The 14,073-nt window shown below is 37.2% G+C and overlaps 1 long non-coding RNA gene across 1 annotated transcript in view; it reads right to left on the minus strand.

Annotated features, from left to right (window-relative positions):
* The window catches only part of LOC134756417 (uncharacterized), a 397,200-nt gene that overhangs the window by 317,428 nt on the left and 65,699 nt on the right, over nt 1-14,073 (minus strand). The gene's annotated exons all lie outside the window — the stretch shown is intronic.

Raw genomic sequence — 14,073 nt, forward strand, 5'->3', positions numbered from 1 at the left:
TTGGTGGCTCATGCCTGTAATCCCGGCACTTTGGGAGGCCGAGGTGAGCAGATTGCTTGAGCCCATGAGTTCAAAACCAGCCCGGGCAACGTGGTGAGACCCTGTCTCATTAAAATAAATACATAAATAAATAAAATAAAGTGGTGATTTTTAAAATCCTATAACAATTTCTATAACTCTTAACTGATATTCTTTTGTAAAGAATGTTTCCACCACATATAGTTTATTATTTTAAATTATGGTCTTATGGATTATTGTCTGTGTCAATGGTTTATAATCCATTAATAAAATTCATTTTTGGATGCTCATAATGTCCCAAATTCAGTCACAGGAAGCCCATTTCAAAACTTCCAGTATTGTCTTATCAGTGTTCCACAGGGGAACATGGACAACGTTTCTAAAGTTCACCATATGATACTGTAAAAACTTTATATATATTTTGTTTATACATTCAAAGAAACAGAATTGGCTGGGTGTAGTGGCTCACGCCTGTAATCCTAGCACTGAGTCCGAGGCGGGTGGATCACCTGAGGTCAGGAGTTTGAGACCAGCCTGGCCAACATGGCGAAACCCCATTTCTACTAAAAATACAAAAATTAGCCAGGTGTGGTAGCTCATGCCTGTAATCCCAGCTATCTGGGAGGGTGAGGCAGGAGAATCGCTTGAACCTAGAAGGTGGAGACTGCAGCAAGCCAAGATCACGCCACTGCACTCCAGCCTGGGTGACAGAGCGAGACTCCGTCTCAACAGAAAAAAAAAAAAGAGAGAGAGAGAGAAGCAGAATTGTGAAGTCAAATGGTAGTTTCATCAGTCACAATCTAGGCAGGAGACCAAAATCACACAGCAACTTGAACATAGAACATTTAATATAAAGTTATTAACTGGTAATTGGTAACTAGAGTGACAGGTGGTTGGCTCCTAAGGGATAAAGAAAATTCTAAAGAATAGAGGAATATCAGCTATAGGGAATAACTACTATCCCTGCAACTGAAACAGAGTAACACAGGAAGAAGAAATGTGAGAGAGACACCCTCCCACGAAGAGGCAGAGATTTAAACCACTGGAGAGGCAGTGGCTATGTCCCACTTGATGGCAGAGAATTTTGCTGAGGTGCTTCAGGCCAAAGTTGGCAAACAGTAAACCATTGACTATGACAAAAGAAACTTGGTGGGGGGCTCTTGTGGAAGAAAGGAAATATTTGCTGTTGAACAAGCTGGGAAGCTGAAATAATTGCTTGCCAGGAGGCCACCAGGAATTATCTCTCAATGGGGCATGTTGAAGTTTCTGAGAAACCAGCAGGGGTCCCTGTGACACTCAACTGGAAGCTACCTGTGTGGATGCTACTGGAACTCTGGAGCTGAGCTCCACTGGGTGTCCCACATACCAGCCAGGCATCACAGAAGCTAGAAAAAGGACGGCACAGTGAAGCCTTGCAGGAAATCTCCCTCCTACCATCTCTTTCTAGTGCCCTCTGCTTGTGAATCTTAATATCATGCCAGTTGACAAAGGAGAAATGTTCACTAGATCCAGTTCCAGTTTGGTAAGCAGAGCAGCAAAAGCAGATTTGGAGATGAGAGGTAATAGGTTTGCAACATATATAACAGATAAAGGGTACCCTCTAATTATATACAAGTCTCTTGTACATAGCAGGTGTTGAAAAACGTTGCCCTCTTCCAGCAATGTGCGAAAAAGTCTTTCTTCCTCAAAGCTCTACCAAATAGCACAAGCTTTCAATTTGTTTGTGAATTTTATGCGTGAGAAATGGTATTGCAGTATATTCTTAAATTTTAACTTGTGAGTAATGTTGAGCATCTTTCATGTGTTTAATGGCTACCTGTATACTAAGTCTGTGGGAATGTCTGTTAAATGACTTTTGTCCATTTTTCTATCAGGTTCTTGTTTTCTGTTTTTTGTGGTTTTTTTTCTTTTTCATTGATTTTAAGAGACTTGTATCTAATAAGAGAGATTATCTTTTATCTGTGAGATATGTTGTAAATATTTTTCTTGCGATCTGTCATTTGTCTTTTCACTTTATTTATCATGATTTGTTTTGTTTTGCATTATTTTGCCAACTTGCTGATTTTTTCCTTAATTGTCTTTCATTTTAAATCATGGACAAGGAAACTTTTTTTATACCCAGAAATGCACTCATGTTTCTTTTATTTCTTGGATAGTTTCAGTTTTTATATTTCTGAATCATCAGTAATTCACTTAGTATGGTGTAAGATATATTTTCCCAAATAATTGTCCAGTTTTTTAAGTAATTTCTCCAATTATTTGAGATGATGTTCTTATCATCTGTTAACTATGTGTATGAATGTTCAATAGAAACTAGAAAACTGTGGCTGGAGAAGGTGAATGAAATGGTTTACCTTACCAAGTATGGATATAAAACATATCATAAAGCTTTTATAATTAAAATAGTGTGGCATTGGTACAGAAATGGAGAAATAGATCAATGGAATAGAATTTAAAGTCCAACTACAATAGTGATCAGGCAAAAAGACATAGCCAGTTCTGAGTTTTCACCTTAGAGAGATATCAATGAAGTAATAGAAGTGGGCAAAACTGCTACATAACAAACTACCCTAAAAGTTACTGGGTTTAAACAAGAACCATTTTAGGTTATTATATCTCATGACTTTATAGGTCAAGAATTCAGCCAAGGCTTTGCTGGGCCATACTTCTTCTCCACATGGCATTCATAGAACAGTTTTCAGCTGACAGATGGACTTATCTGTAAGACCCAAGGGTGCTTCATCTACATTGGATGGCTGTGCTCATCTGGCACCGTCATCCACAGTACCTTCAAGTGGCCTCTCAGTCATAGACATTTCATGGTAGTGGGCATCTTAAGTGGTAGCACAGGCAAGGCTTCAAGGTGGAAGCTACAAGGTCTATCTGACCTTGCCTCAGAATTTTCCCAGTGCCTCCTCTGCCATATTCTATTGGTTATTAACACATCACAGGTCCAGCTCCAATTCAAGCAGTGGATGTGTGTGAGTACCAGAAGGTGTGGTTCACTGGGGTGGCAGTATATCTTTGGAAACTGGCTACCACAAAAATGAAAAAAAGGAATTTAAAATCTATATTGCAGAAGAAATATTAAAGAATGCCAGCCAGGCATGGTGGCTCATGCCTGTAATCCCAGCACTTTGGGAGGCTGAGCCGGGTGTATCACGAGGTCAGGAGATCAAGGCCATCCTGGCCAACATGTGAAACCCCATCTCTACTAAAAATACAAAAATTAGCCAGGTGCAGTGGCGGGTACCTGTAATCCCAGCTACTCAGGAGGCTGAGGCAGAAGAATGGTGTGAACTCGGGAGGCAGAGGTTGCAGTGAGCCGAGATCATGCCACTGCACTACAGCCTGGGCAACAGAGAGAGACTCCATCTCAAAAAAAAAAAAAAAAAAAAAAGAATGCCTTCATCATTAATGGGCAGGATAAGAGTGAGGTGAATAAGCAAATAAAACTTACCAAAGGAAAAAAAAAAGAAAACACAAAAGAAAGTCATAAAAAAACTATATAGTATTAGGTAATTCAGACAGTAGAGTCAGGAAAAAGAATGGTCCACACTGTAACAGGTTAAATAGGAGCATGAAGGATAGAGACTGAAAAGAGAAATTTTCTCTATCCTTCACAGAGAAAATTGAATTTCTTAATAAAGTTGTCATGGGTAACTTTTAAGGAAGGTATTTGTGTAAAGTGATGACTAATAATTGTGAAGTCAAATAATAAGAGGTTTTGAGTAGAGAGTGAAAGATGAAATAATTATGTCCTCTCTTTACTATATTTCAAAGATTTAAAAAGATAAAAATCTAAAATTTTGAAGAATTATCTCTAAGTAAGGCTGAAATTAGTAAGTGTATTCCTATCACTGGGTCTATCAAAACACTTTTTAAAAAGCATTGTTACTGAGGTCTTCCCAACAAGTTCAGGGAAGTAATATAGAATACAGAATGAAAAATTCATCAATATTTAGAAACTCTAGTAACTAATCAGCACTTAATTATGTCTTAATTTGAAATGATAAGTAATTATCAAGTAAGAAATCAAGTAAAAATGGCAACAAGTATTATTGAATATTTATTATGTGCATCCACTATTCTAGATTTAAAAAAGACAATATTATACTACATAAATTATAAGAATCAAGTGATATTTGTATTATTCATCTCTCAATACAGATTAGCTCCAGGCATGGGGATGTACTATGGCATATAAATTATCCATATCCTATTAAATTAGATCTGAAATGACATTCAGAGGCTGTTCTTACTATTATAGTATTCCCATGCCACTAGTCTCTGGTGAGATGTGGAAAAGCTTAGAATGGAGATGGTATACAGTGGAGGAATCACAAGGAGATTCTGTAGGGCTAACAAAAAGAGCTAATTTAAAAGTGAAATATTCAGTAAATCAAGCAACTATTTTGTATAAATAAGGAGTAGACATTAAGCTACCTGAATACAATGCCCAAACCTATTTCTTCCATTAGAGGAGTAATATTTAGAAAGTTTAAATGTGATTTTTGTCTTTTGCCTTTTCTAGACCATTGGAGACAATCATTTGCTTTTGGAAAGATTGGATTCTATTGCAAATAAAATGCAATGTAAAAGAGCAAGATAATATTCAGACTTTGGCATGTAAACTTACTGTCTACAAAAAGAATTTTCTATATTTCTTTATCCTTCCACCAACCATCCCCATTTATCATAACAGCAAATAAGCATGAATGACTCAGATCATAAAGCGCACTTCTAGCATACAGGATATTCCCCTTCTAGTGATCCATGTTTGAATAAGGATAGGATGTAGCATAAGCAAAAGAAAAGCCCACGGTTTTCCTAGCACTAGAGTACAGAAGCAAGCAAAAGAAGAGAAAATTGGAAGAAAGAAGAGTGAGTAATTATTTCTCCTACTTTCCCTGTTGGAGCCTCTGCCTTAGAGAGAAAGGAGGTATGTGAGGTACCTAAGAGGGAGGGCAGAGGGAGCTCTTTCTGTTTGTGACTGGCTACTGTTACCCCACAATGACATTAATATACAGTTGGTCAGCCCTGGGAGTTAGTTCACTCAGTCACTGTTGGTTCCTGGGCAGCATAGACTGAGCTCTGAAGGAATAAAGCGATTACTGGGGAGTTTCCATAGAGATGCCTCCCTAGTGAAGGGAGTAGAGCAGATCACCCAGATAGGAATAAACACAAGTCACATCGGACCTCACAGGGTTCTATAGTGCTGAGGGGAATAAGAAGAGATGTTCCTCAAGGGAGGAACATCAGGTCCTGTCCAAGTGGACAAAATCCAGATCACTAATAAACTCAGATAGGCATGTAGCCACCAAGGCAAGTAGCCATCAAACAGACAAAAGACACTGTCCTTGAGGCTACAGGAGTCAACAATACTATGGCTGAAGACCTCGACTCTCCCTGTTTATCATGAGTTTGTATAAATTCTTACCTCCTCATGCTGCCCCCTCTCCTACAAACACACAAATACACATACTTTATTAGAGAATGTCCAGGAAGCGGGGTAGAAACCTGAGAAATCTGGGAGATTGAAATTTGCCTTTTTCCTTGACGACTTCAGTATTACTGAAGGGGCTGTTTAAATTATCCAATAAAATTAATTTTAAAACAATTTGGACCTTTTGTTCTTTTCCATTAGAAACCAGAGGAAAGGAGGAAAGGAATGTGTAAAGAAGGTCAGAGCTTCTAGAGACAACATTTAAAATGAAGTCTGTAGACATTCAGGTATCAGGTTGCAGTGTTACATGCTAAACTTCTTTGTGGCCAAATTTCCGTGAAGTGTTGGACAGACATGTGACAAAAGGAGGTCGGAAGAAGTATGCAAGGAAAGAAAAAGGACTAAAATATGTTTTTATTTGATTTTATTTACAATTGATATGATTCAGTGTTTTGTGACATGTAGACATGTCTGTGGCTGTCTCCTAACACTTACTGCTCAAGTTCTCTCATCAGTAGATATTAATAATAACAAATCAGCAAACAGAGTAATCTGAAATAATGTAATTATTTATTACCCTGAAGAGTTCCACTGAAGGCTGTTGTCAGCTAAAGAGAAAGAACAAGAGCCCCATAAAATAACGTAGGTTTTTAAGGCTAATAATTCATAGGCTTGCTAAACTTCAGACAAAGTTATTACCCCAGGAGAATCTTGAGATGTAGCAAGTAAATGCTTTTTTTTCCCTCCACAGACCTAGATTTAAAGAGACTTAATGGAAATGGTAGGCAAAAGCATAGGATTAAAATATGTCATAATAATAATTCCAGTGTTCTAGAAAAGGAACTCTTGACAGAAAGAAATGAAAAGAACATATAAAAGAGAAGAATATAGATAAACTAGTATTGCCTCTGACAGAAACCTCACTAGTTTATTAGTCTTCATCCCTAGGAGTTTACAACTCATAAAAAAGTTCCAATAGGAGTCCTTTTCAGATTATATATTGTTAAAGTTACCCAAAAGAAAGACTGAATTACATTTACTATGACTAAGGAAATCTTCTGGTCATAGAAAATGCATTAATGCTTAGGCAATAGTAAATTGCTAAACATAGAACATTTTTAGTGTATTAGTGGGTCTCAAAGACTCAAGTGTGCTACAAAGGCAATAAAATTCTAAAAATAAACAAATACGACTAAAGTACATTTCCCTAGGAATAGGTATAATATCTTACTTTCAGATTACAAAGTCCCAAGTCTGAAATATGTGAGGAGAGATAAAAATATAGTCAGGTAGATAATAATACCTATGTCTGCTTTTAATCTAGGCGCTCTGTGATGACATACAGATTAATTGAACCTTACAGTCAAGGAACCTCTACCCTATCAGGGAAGAGATGCATAAAATAACCAAGACTTGAAGTTGACGTAAGGAGTTCAGAAGAATGGAGAAAGTAATCACTCTTAAGCTGGAACAATAAAAAGAGCATCATGGAGGAAATTGGACTTAACTGGTTATCAATTACATTAAAAAGATGGAGAGTCATACAATAGAGAGAAGAAGCATGACTAAAACATGAATGTACAAAAACTAAAAGTGTGCATCTTCACCTGGAATGTAGCAGCTACCTTATAATTTGGAGAAAGGGAGGGAGGTAAAAAAGGAAGGGAAAGAAAGAAGGAAGGAAGGGAGGGAGACAGAATGGGAGGAAGGACCAAGATACAGAAGAAGCAGGGAACAGAAAAACATTTTAAAATAATTAGAACTAACATCCTCTGAGATAGGTGAGATTGTACACATTGAACAAGAATAGAACGCTATTTTTTTTTTTGAGATGGAGTCTTCCTCTGTCACCAAGGCTGGAGTGCAATGTCGTGATCTCAGCTCACTGCAACCTCTGCCTCACGGGTTCAAGCGACTCTCTTGCCTCAGCCTCCTAAGTAGCTGGGATAACAGGTGCATGCCACCACGCCCAGCTAATTTTTGTAATTTTAGTAGAGATGGGGTTTCACGATGTTGGTCAGGCTGGTCTTGAACCCCTGACCTCACGATCCACCTGCCTTGGCCTCCCAAAGTGCTGGGATTACAGGCGTGAGCCACCGTGCCTGACCAAATTCTACTTTTTTAAAAAGCGAAAAATATTAGTATCTTTTTGTGAATAGTTGTATGACATTTATGTAAAATATTAATGGAATAAACTGGATGAAAGGTATACAGGAACTTGGTGTACTCTTTTTGGAACTCTTCTAAAATTATTTAAAATTTCATTTTAAAATTTAAAAACTTTCAAAGGAATGAAAGAAAAAATATATTTTTCAAGCTTTTCTCTTCAAAAACAAATAATATTAATGTGTATTCGAATATATTTTTGTGTATATGTAGATATTTGTATTTGACTCTGTGTGTATGTATATATAAACATCTGAATATTTTAATAGACAGTTTGGAAGACAAATTTGGTAAAATTCCCAGGAAGTAGAACAAAAAGATAAAATGAACAATTCCCTTCCCTTCCTGGTATAAAGGAGTTGGAAGGTAGGGAAGGGAGGGAAGGGTCACCAGTAGTATTCGTTACGGTGCTCAAGAACACAAAACACTAAAGAAGAAGGGCATGGAGCCTCCTGAAGACATGTTTTCAGTGTGTCCACTGGCAATCAAGGATGTGAGGTGCCTGGGCACTATTGGGTAGTGGGAGGGATTAAATGGCAGACAGAAGAGTCAGTTGCCAAAGTTGAGTGAGCAATTTATTGGGCAAATAATAAATTGATTAAACAAATGTGGTGCATAATGAGAACTAGGTTTTTCACTGTTAAAGAATGTATTTACAAACATGGAAAGAGAAAGGGTAGGAAGACTTTGGATTAAAATTGGAGGCTTTAATATGAAGTCATGGTTTTTGAGTGTACATGTTCTTATACACATATGTATTTAGAAAAGGTAGTGAATACACCAAGTAGTCAGATCTTGGCTTCTAATAGTCATCCTTCACTAAAAGAAACTGGAGCTTCTTAAAGAAATGACTTTTTCCAAGTTCGATTTAAAGACAGTAGAAGATGAACCTCAGACATCTTGTGGTGCCAGACCATTATTCTCTTACACAGAGAATAATGAGACTGTATCAAAAAACATAGGAGCTATCTTGAAGTTGCTCCTACTGGCCTAATCTGGGCCAATTTGAGCATGAAAATGATGACAGTAAGTAATTACAAATCATTGAATAAAATAGAAATCCATAAGTTTGCACCAATATAAATAAGTATATGGATAAATAAATGGCAGAGAAGAGAAAGTTCTTCATTACAGAAGAATAACAGAATGACAACTTATAAGTGTTTCAAAAATAATGAATACATAAATCACTGCTATGTAATCATCATAGTAATAGCTAATTCAGCCATAGGTGTGGGCTGGAAGAAAGGCATCAGAGCAAGGAGGGTCTGGCCACCTGCTTGTACAGCTTATTTTTGCCCATAGCCCTTCTTTTGCTCAATACTGGATGGACCAGTTCCATCTTACTATGGATTGATCCTAGGTCTACTGAACCTTTTGAAATAGTGAGTCTGACAGAATCCATTTTATAATGGATATTTCTATCACATGGTGTTCCACAGTCAACTCTACCAGTGCCTAGTATCACTAGAGACCAACTCCACCAGTGCCTAGTATCACTAGAGTCCATCTCCACCAGTGCCTAGTAGCACTAAAGTCCAACTCCACCAGTGCCTAGTAGCACTAAAGTCCAACTCCACCAGTGCCTAGTAGCACTAGAGTCCATCTCCACCAGTGCCTAGTAGCACTAGAGTCCAACTCCACCAGTGCCTAGTAGCACTAGAGTCCATCTCCACCAGTGCCTAGTAGCACTAGAGTCCAATTCCACCAGTGCCTAGTATCACTAAAGTCCAACTCCACCAGTGCCTAGTAGCACTAGAGTCCAACTCCACCAGTGCCTAGTAGCACTAGAGTCCATCTTCACCACTGCCTAGTAGCATGCCAGGAATTATTATTGAAAATGTAACTTTCCACTACAGACTGTTGACTGGGGCTTGCCATAAACCTCACACAACACCTTTCCTCACCACAGAAACCTCTAATACCATGGGTTCTTCTGGGTTATATGGCCCTTCTCACCACTGGACCTACTTCTGGTGAGACTATTATTTGCCTTTGTTCACATTAATCTGCACTGATAAATAACATTTTTTAAATGAGGGAAATAATGGCTCTGTTAGATGCTCACTTCACACCTGGAATCATGGATGCAAATCTGGAGACCGACTGAAATTTAAAAAGAAGTTGTATTTTTCTATTTGGTGGCATCCCTGTCAGATCACAGATGACTGGTACAATCTAAGGAGAGGCAGATTTCAGCTGTCTCTAAGGAAGTACTAGTAGACATAGCTGTTCAAAAAGGAAAAGGGCAGTGTCTAAAGGTAAAGAGCTCCCTGTTCTCAGGAAACCACTTGGATGATTTGAACATCATATGGGAAACTGGACTTCATCAATGGTTTGTAACTAAGGATTCAAATCAGAATACCTGGAGTGCTTTTCTTTCAAATCATGTATTAATAACTGAGACCTGGTGATTCTCATTCTGTAGATCAGGAGGCTGCTCAGGTATTTCTGATGAGCATTCTCTCTACAGAAATCTGTATACTTGAAGGTGACCTTGAAGTTTCTTCTAACACTGAGCTCTTGTTTTACTTAGTTGTAGTTTTAATTGGATATAGAAAGCCAGTGCTAACTATACAACATTTAAAATAACACAGATTCAAAATAAAGACTCTTGGTTTTTCCATGATGAACATGTAAACTAGACTTAGCAAGAGAAAGTAATTACAAACACAGAAAAATAATTTATCTCCAGTCAATATTCTCATCCCTCCTTTTTCTTCCAAACAATTGATATTCCGTAATTTTGCATGTGATCAGAGATAGGGAAAAGCAAATAAAAAAGCAGGCAGCTATTCAACAGAAAATTCTGGAGCTATTTCAAATGTGGGTAACTATGTCTTATTGGATTATATTATTACTCTACAAAGCTGGAATAATTGGTCTCAGTAGAATGTACTGTGTTTGTTGAATTCCCTCTGAAAATAGCTTTATTTCTTTATTTCCTGAAAAGGCTAAATAATATTATAAATATAATGTACATAATGTAGTTTAAAATATGCCCAAGAGGAACACATAAGAAAGCTCAGACAGGGTTGCAATCTTTAAAAACAAGGAGGAAGCATTTTAATGTAACATTTTTTTCTTTCACAGACTATAAACATTACAAAATTACAGCCCCATTACATAAGTTTTAGAAGTGAATAAAATACTACTTTTGACATTCTTCAGAAGATAATGAAATAAAATATATTTTAACCACACTGAATAATAAAGCTGTAAACAAACTGCAGAAATACCTTCCTTCCCACCTGAATAAAACAAGTATTGGTTCAGAGTCTTGCTATTATTCTGAAGTGTCTGAGGACTTCCTAGCAATCTTGATGATGACTGAAGTTCAAAGGTCTGTTAAATAAACCTTAAATGACCATTCACTCTGTTAAAAGTTAACTAGCTAGATTTTGGCATTAGAGAGACTTGAATTAAATGTCTAAGTTCCCATACTTTTTAACTGTGTGAACTTGTGTGAACCTATCTCATCTTACTAAGTCAGTCAGCCAGTCAATAAATACTTAATGAGAGTGCTAAGCACTAAGGCTTAGTAATTAACAAGATAGACACTGCCATGTCCAGAAGGCCTCATGGGGTTGAAGCTGGGCAGCAGGGATGGGGTAGAAGGACTCAGGGACTAAAATAAAAAGAAATGTATGCATCATGGGAAGTTTGATCTTAGATTGAAAACAAATGGAAAACATTAAAGGATTTTAAGTAGAGAAGAAAGGTAATATAATTTTAATTGCAGACAAATCCTTAATATCATATAACACATATCCCTTCCAAAGACCTTATACCTCATAAAAATATTAAACTCACACGTATCAAATCATTGAAAAGTTTAACAAATTGAATCTGTAATTGCTAAAATTAAAAAGAATGATGATAGTAAGTGTCATCAAAGAGGGGAAGTAACTGGAACTCTCATACATTCCTGCTGTGAGCATAAAACTGTAAAATCACTTTGAAAAACTCACTGTTTCTTGCAAAGGTAAATTACACTTACATGTGACCTAGAAATTCTATTCCTTAGTATTTACCGAAGAGAAAAAATATATATCCAAAAACAACACTTAGACATAAATGTTCAGAGCCTCTTTTTTCACAACTGCAAAAACTAGAAACTATACTAACGAACATCAACAAAGGAATACATAAATCACCATCCGAAAAAAACCACCCGACACAAGGTACTACATACTATATGGTTCTGCTTATATAAAATTCAAAAACTGGCAAAACTGGCATATAATCACAGATATCAAAATAGTGGTTGCCTATGGAAGGTGGGGTTTTTCTGGAGCGGGACAAAAATACATTTTGAGGGTTATGAAGAAGTTATATCATTTGGTGGTAGGTAAATGAGTGTTTATATACATCAACACTTTTTTTTTTTTGAGATGGAGTCTCGCTCTGTCACCCAGGCTGGAGTGCAATGGCGCCATCTCAGCTCACTGCAACCTCCACCTACTGGGTTCAAGCCATTCTCCTGCCTCAGCCTCCCGAGTAGCTGGGACTACAGGTGGCCGCCACCATGCCCAGCTAATTTTTGTATTTTTAGTAGAGACGGGGTTTCACCATGTTTGCCAGGCTGGTCTCAAACTCCTGACCTCAAGTGATCCACCCGCCTCGGCCTCCCAAAGTGCTGGGGGTTACAGACGTGAGCCACCACGTCAGGCATCTCTTATCATTTAAATCTGTGTTTCATGCATATAAATTTTGTTTCAAAAAATAGACTTTGTATCCCTTCACTTAAAGCACAATTGAGAAAAGACCATTGAATCAAAGTTTACCAGATCACATAATAAATAAATAAATACATAAATAAAAGGTTAAGACAGCATTCTATTATAGGAATTTCTTGCCTTAGTTTCCTCATCCTGGGAATCAGAAATTATAATAATAATTATAATAATAGGATACAGTTATAATAATCAGGTACTGAACACTCAGTCTACATTGTATAAGATTCACAACACATTCCTTACTTTCAGAGAACTATAAAGGTTAAACAGTAAATTCTGACACAAGTCCTCCATTTTACCTTGCAAAGGAAGCTGAGGGACACGTTCTCATCTGATCAGAATGCTCTACTGTGTGTCCATATTGCTTGTCTATTCAGAACTGCTTGTCAGTTCCGGACTGAACTTCTGTTTTATGCTCCAAGGTGCAGATTACTGAAAACCAACAGTTACTCATCTTTTCTTATTATCCCTTGAAATGACTACATGAGCTCTTGGAAATGAGGTCAGTAGAATCAACGAAGTTCTACGCCAGTGGTTATATGAATGATTCTCTCTCCACTCTATACATGGAAGAGGGGCAGCTGGACAGAAGTACAGAGTCTTTGAGAGAAAGATGTTACTGTTTGGAAGAAATGCTGCCATATCTTCACAAGATAACCCTTACAGTGCTGGCAAATGCAGATTGAATATCCCTTATCCAAAATGCTTGGGACTAGAAGTGTCTCAGATTTCATATTTTTGGGGGAGATTTTCCTGTATACTTTGTACACATAGACTAAAGGTAATTTTATATTTGTAAATTAAAGAATGTTTGTGTACATTGAACCATCAGAAGGCAAAGATTTCACCATCTCAGCCACCATGTGGACAATTTGTGGTTGTTTGGCATTGCTATCATTCCTGACTCTGAATTTATATGCTACCAATAAGCAATTATTTTCTTACACTTATCCATACGCAAGTCCTTAACAGTAAAAAAAAAAAAAAAAGACATACCATTAATGCAGTGAAAAAATAATGTGTTCAGGGTAACTAAGCAACCAGGATACATGTATCTGCTGGTAAGCAACAGTAACAGCAAGCAATGGCAGGATTTCAGTTTCCACCTACGATGCTGTGTTTTAGTTAAAAGGTTACTGTATTTTATTCATGACTGCCATTAGTGGTGTGTCTAGCCTGCACACATGGAATTTTATTACCCTTTGTGGGTATACTTGCATGGGAGAATCTGGGAATATCCAGAAAAGATATATTACAGCTAAAGAGGGCTGGGAGGATAATTTTTCTCCTGGACACTTAACTATGTTGTACGCCTTTGTTTTGACTGTGTGACCTGTTACATGAGGTCATGTGTGGAACTTTCCACTTGTGGCATAATGTCAGTGGCTCCAAATGTTTCAGATTTTTTAGAATTTTGGATTTTGGATTTTTAGATTAGGAATGTTCAGTCTGTATCAGGAGTCATGGTAGCCAAGCTCACCACTGACATTTGCAGTATAGGACAGGAGAACAAATAGAGGCCCATGTACCACATGCCTATATATTTAAAAGTCATAAATCAAGTTTTAAAAACTATTGAATAAAATCTTTCTGATCCTTCTACTTGAACAAATATATATTCATAATGACAGAATTAGAATATAAACACGTATATACATACATAGATTCACATATACATGCATAAATCTATGCTTGTTATATGAA

Source organism: Gorilla gorilla, chromosome 8 (genome assembly GCF_029281585.2).
Source record: "Gorilla gorilla gorilla isolate KB3781 chromosome 8, NHGRI_mGorGor1-v2.1_pri, whole genome shotgun sequence".
NCBI lineage: Eukaryota > Metazoa > Chordata > Mammalia > Primates > Hominidae > Gorilla > Gorilla gorilla.